Below are 6,231 nucleotides of genomic sequence, written 5' to 3'. Positions count from 1 at the left end.
TGCAACATAATCAACAGGCACATCAACAACAATAAATCACATATCCGAATGAACATGGCATACTGACGAACATGAATATCACAAGTATAACACTACTCATAGCATAACATGTCCACTAACATCGGAAATAACTACCATGCAAGAACATATCAATAATACTACCAAGTAAGCATATAACCAGCTAGATGCAAAGGAACATGCATATCAACGGTACTCGGTAACAGACAATAGTCCCGCACCTAAGATCATGACCTACACCAACAAGTACTACTACCAAGCATGAGATACGAAACTAATGCTAGCAAGTAGTACTTGATAACAAGATGCAGAAGAGCATAGCATGAAGGTGAACACAGGTCTATAAGCGTTATCAAAACACGATAATAGTTGCAGACAAACAAACACTTATTAAATGTTCAATTAGAGAACCATGGCTACTGCATGGCTATCATGCAAGTGATTGTCGTGGCTTGCCTGGGGATGAAGAATGCACCGGGGAGAAGTGCGGAAAGCTCGCGGAATGAATCATTGGAAAATTTTCTCTCCCGGAGGGGGCTGATTAGGGAAAGGGCATCAAGGTCATTTTCAAAAATTTGAACACATAGTGAAATGATATGAACAAAGCAGGCTCGACGTGACGAAGACGTGGGCTTTGGATTCACCTCAATCGGAGTTACGAGCAAAAAGTTAGGAGGGGCTTTCTGCCAGGGACCTATCTGTAATGGAAATATTTATAGACTGGGTCAAAACAGATAAAACTGAAAGCACATTAAAGAAACTATGCTTTCGGGACTGTGAAAATGTATTCCTGGCCGAAGCTGCAGAACTTTACGCTTTCACTAAAACAAAAGCGTAAAATGGGAAATACGCTTCCACTTATCCCAGTCAGTAGAGGGGGCCGGGCTCTGTCTCCCTGCCAGGTGGGGCCCGTCGCTGACATCTCTTCCTCCCGCTCCTCCTTTTTTCCCGATATGGCGCAGAGCAGAGGGAGGGGTCGCCGGCACCGGCGTTCGCTCGGGCTGCTCAGGCCATCTCCGGCGACGCTCCGTACACCGGAGTGACCAGGAGAGCGAGCCGCACCCATCCCCACACTGCACGGATGCTGTGGAGCTCGAGGATGAGACGAATGCAGACCGCGGCGGGAGGCAGTCGTCGGGCGGCGATGGGCGCCATGGCCAGAGGCCACCGGAGGAGTGGGCAAAGGGCGGAGGGGCTTGGGTGGACTGTGGGAGTTGCTCTGGAAGTGGAGAGGAGGAGGGAGGGGTGCCGGCTGCTGCGAATTTAGCAGGGCATCGGCGAGGGGCACTGCGGCCATGGGGGTCGAGGAGCGCTCTAGAAGCTCGGGTGTTGGGGAGGGAGCTGGGAGTAAGGTGAGGCTGGTGGTGTGGTCGAGTGGTCTCGGGGATGGCCATTTATAGGCGGGGGCGAGGTGCCGAGCTCGGGTGTCGCCGCGGGGGTCCGGCCAATGCTCTGGCGACAAACAGCACGCTCGTAGGCGAGGAAGATGGCGGGAGAGGCCAGAGGGGAGTCACGGAGCAAAGCAACGCCAACGGGGCACGAGGAGAAAGCCGACAGAGGAGGAAGACGACGGCCAGCTACAGCCCGTTCGTGGGCGCGCGGCGACGAGCGCCAGCGAGCGAGCTGCCGGAGGGGGAGAGGGGTCCATGGGGACGAAGGAGGCATGGGGAAGCTGTTGGACATGGCTGGGTGTGCGAACACGGCGAGGAGAGGAGGGGCCCGAGCAAGAAACCAACCAGCTCGCGTCCATGGCATGCCACAGTGGCGGTCACCACGTGAACTGGCGAGTAGAGGATGCAATGAGCTGGCAAATGTTGTCTAGGGTGGAGTCCCTCCAGGGTATAGGTTACAATACAGGTGGTAGCTCGGTGAAAGACGTTGTGGTTAGATGGGAAATGACCTCTGAAGTTTACTGTTGCAAAATGTTGCATGAAACTGTGATCAACAGGGAAGTGATAATGGACAGAGCTGATGTGTGGGAGTTTTAGGTGAGAAGGACTACAGTCCTGTTAATTATGAGATCATTTGGACAAGTGCTTAGCATAGTTGCTTTGCAACTGCCAAATCTGGTCTAGAATCAAGATCATGAAGGGGCACTCACATAGTGTATCCACTTGAGCTGAAATTTGGCTAGGCTAGATGATTTGGACATATAATGATGCTGTAAAAATTTCATGCCAAATGGAATAGCCAGAATGGTACTTCCTTCACAATTATCTTCTCTACCTAGAAACTTGAGAAAATTCTAGAGAAATATTGGCTTGATGAATTTATCCCAAATTTGGTGGAGGGAGGTCATATGTCCATGAGAAGGATCTGGTAAATTTTCAAAAATAATGAAGCAATATAAAATATACTTGCTTCACATCCTGAAAATATTGAGAGAAATAAAGATTTGGTCCTGTGCTCACATAGTTGATTGGATGGAGTGTGCAACATTTCAACTCATTTGGGTACTCCTAGCTAGTACTTCCTTCACAATGGCTTCTATTTGACAAAAACTTTAAAATATTGCTGAGGAAGATTCACTAGGCAAATGGAGCTGAATTTTGGCATGGAGCAATGAATTGGATGATATAACATGCCCAAAAAGTTTGGGAGCAATCAAGAAAAGATAGGTGGCACTTTCTTCACAGAAAACCACACTGGACAGAAATGAAGAATAAATATTGCGGAATTATTTTTGGGCTAGGACAGGAAAGTTTGGGCATATTTGAGCAATATATGACCCAAAGAAATTATGGTAATTATTTGGGAATTTTGGGAATGACAGAAATATAGGTTGCTTCACAATGTAGGGCAAATAGGGCTATTCCTTTAATAGAAAAGGAATATTCCCAATAAAAAGAATATTGAGGTTGGTCCAAGATGGAAATGGCATGGCCTTGGGAAGGATATGAGGGTGACAAGCCACTCTAGAAAGGAAGAAGAGGTCATCTTCTCCAGTTTAAAGACCACATAGCCACAGAAAAAATAATCTCAGGCAAAAATCTCAGAAAATCAAATAAAAAGAAAGGGCCAAAAATCAGGGTGTGACACTCCTGAAACCTATTCGCAGCAAGTTTAGTAAGGAACTTCAGAGCAACACTGGTGAGGGAGATTGGTCTAAAGTCACCAACAGATTCAGGGGACTGCTTTTTTGGAATAAGACTAATAAAGGCATCATTGAGATTTTCCAAATGAGCTGTTCCAGCATGAAATTCATGTACCAATTTGACAAAATCTGCAGAGATGATGCTCCAACATCTCTGTAAGAAAATCCCATCGAAACCATCTAGTCAAGGTGCCTTATCAATGGGTAATTCTTTGACCACCTTTTCAATCTCTTTGTCCTCAAAAGGCTTAGTGAGGACCTCAAGCCCCTGCACCTTTGGGATTAGAGAAAGGATGTCCATCTCTAACTTTATTTCCTTAACAGTCCCATTCTATTTTTGAAGCACTGTAAGAATTCACTGGCCATTACGGCATGATCTGAAGTTACTGTGCCATCAGGTAGCAGCAAGCTTGCAATAGCATTTTTTCTGTATCTTTCAGTTGCCATAGCCTGAAAAAACTTGGAGTTTTCCTCTCACACTTTGATATACCTAATGGTACACCTCTTTTTCCAATAAAGATATTACAAATGGAAAAGTGTTCATGGTGCACTTTAGCTATCTTTCTAAAGTTGGTTTTAGGTTTGGATAGAGGTCTCAATTCCTCGAAATTATCCAACCATAGGATGATCCAATTGCATTTCTCAATCAACCACTTGATGTGTGACAACCCCTTCTGCCATTTCTTCAGGGCAAACCTCAGAGCTTTTAACTTATCAACAATGATTGTAGAAATATGAGATTTGTGAGAGCTCCTAGACCAAACCTCTTGAACACATTCCATAAACCTGGCTGGTGGAACCAATAATTTTCAAATCTGAAAATATGAGCTTTTGGTATGGTAGTGCTAATAGATATCACACAAGGTACATGATCTGAAGCAGTTTTTGCAAGAGGGGTTACTTGTGTCATAGGATATAAATTTATCCAACTGGCAGAAGTAAAGACCCAATCAAGATGTTCCATAAGAGGTATATCCTACATATTAGACCAAGTGAATCTTCTTCCTTTCAATGGAAGTTCCAGGAGGCCCAGGTGGCCAATGATCTCATTAAAAATGAAGATTTCATTCACATCACCTCCAAGGAGGTTTCGATTATCAAGAGATCAAATGAAGTTGAAATCACCCATCAAAATCCACTTTTGTTCTGGTTCAACTTCCAAATCATACAACCATCTAACAAATTCATCTCTCATTTCACCTTGACATGGCCCATAAACATTCACCATAAACTATTGCTCATTATTATGTACTGAAGTAAAACTAATAACAATTCCAAACGGTTTCACTTCAAAAAAAAGTACAATGAAAAATGTCTAAACGCCACACTGTCAAAATGCCACCAGAAGCCCCTCTTGAGGGAGACTCAGTGAACTGATCAAAACCAGTTGGAAAAATACTTTTAATAATTGCATGGTTGCATAGAGAAAGCTTGGTTTCTTGCAAACACACAATTGCACATTGACTCTCAATGACATTCTCTCTGACCGACGTTGGCGCGCATCAGAATTCAGACCTCTAACATTCCAGCGGAGGATTTTCCAGCTACGCATAGATACTTGATTCATAAATAACCAACCAAGAACAAGCCAAAAGCAATACGACATACAATGCCGTACATCCCAGAGTATTACAAAAGACAATAAACCAGTCTCCAAAGTTTGGAACATAACCTAGCACAAGCAGAATAAAAGTAGCAGACTTAACAGGCTCGCTACACCTACTTAAAGTGGCTAACATAAACATTTAAACCATAGAAGGAGAGGAGTCCTCCTTGGGATCAGCCATAAGCTTGTCCGTAGAAAGGAGTGAAGCATCAATTTCCATCTCAGCTCCCTCTGCTTGAAGGACCTCGATCGGCATGTGAGGTGGAACCTCATCTTGCTTCTCCTGGTTGTGAGCATCTTCAGAGTTGGGCTGGGCCTCTACCCCCATGGGCCTTGAGTGTGGCCTTTTCTTCGTGGGCTGCAGAGGGAGCTGCTGAAAGACCACATTTTTGAAACCGTCCAGCTTTGCCGCGCTTCTGGTGCAACGCCTCAGAGAAGTGTCCACAAGAGAGGCTGGTGTCTTCTTCCTAACTATCTCTTTTTTCTCCTTGACTTGCTTCTCTGCAGAAAAAACAACAAATGAGGACTGGGACATCTCACCGGGTTCGACCGACAGTTCATCGTCTGAAGAGGGAACAGAATTTTCAGACACTTCCTGAAATAAAGCTCGGGCAACTGGACGCTTAACAGCAACAGATCTTCTCAGAGGAGTGGCACAAGGCAAAGTAGCCACCAGCAGGGACAACTTCCTAGTTGCATCAAAAGCAATTGACCAGATGCGCTTGGAATAAGTAACAGTGCCCAAAGGTTTGAAGAAGATCGGCATTGGCACTTCTCTGACTGCAAATTCACACATCAAATTCTCAAAAGACCTCTTCCAAATCATCTCAGGAGGAAGAGGTGGTCCAGCCATCATGCGAGCCATGCCAATAAAGATCTGTTGGTGTTGAATCACAGGGTGTTGATAACGCACAATAGCCAACGGGTTCTTAAGAGGCACATCTTGCTGTTCAACCTGCACTTGCTGGTCAACTGAAGCAGACCCCTCTGGCCCGTCAATGACAATAGATACCTGGTCTTGCTCTGGTGCTACAGGTTGTGAAGGCTATTCAAACTCAGCCTCATTTTCTCCCCAGAGTGCGTGGCCCCAACCAGCATCAGCATTGTTGTCAGGCTGTGGAGGAGCAACATCAGGAGCATCGTTACAACCCAACTGGGTGTAAGGAGGCAACACAAATGGCAGATTATCTGGCACTAAATTTCCAGGTAATGGATGAGGATTACCATCTAGAAGCATTGGGTCCTCATCATTTGGCATCTGATCAGCAAAATCAGCACCCAGAACATAACACGCCGCAGTCCAAGAAACACGTGCACCATCCCACTCCGCATAATCACCAAAAACCACATCACGTGGAACCAGAGGAGTGTCAGGGAAACTAGCCGCAACCAAGGTGCGCACCGAGTATGGATCTTCACTGTCCCAGGAGATGAACTTCCCAAAAGTGCCTACTGCCTGAGAGATGAACTCTGTAGTGCGATAATCTAGGGGAATACCAATAAACATGATCCA

This window comes from Triticum aestivum, chromosome 1D (assembly GCF_018294505.1).
Source record: "Triticum aestivum cultivar Chinese Spring chromosome 1D, IWGSC CS RefSeq v2.1, whole genome shotgun sequence".
NCBI classification, from domain to species: Eukaryota; Viridiplantae; Streptophyta; class Magnoliopsida; order Poales; family Poaceae; genus Triticum; species Triticum aestivum.
The sequence above is the reverse complement of the archived record's forward strand: the minus strand, read 5'-3'. Positions refer to the sequence as shown.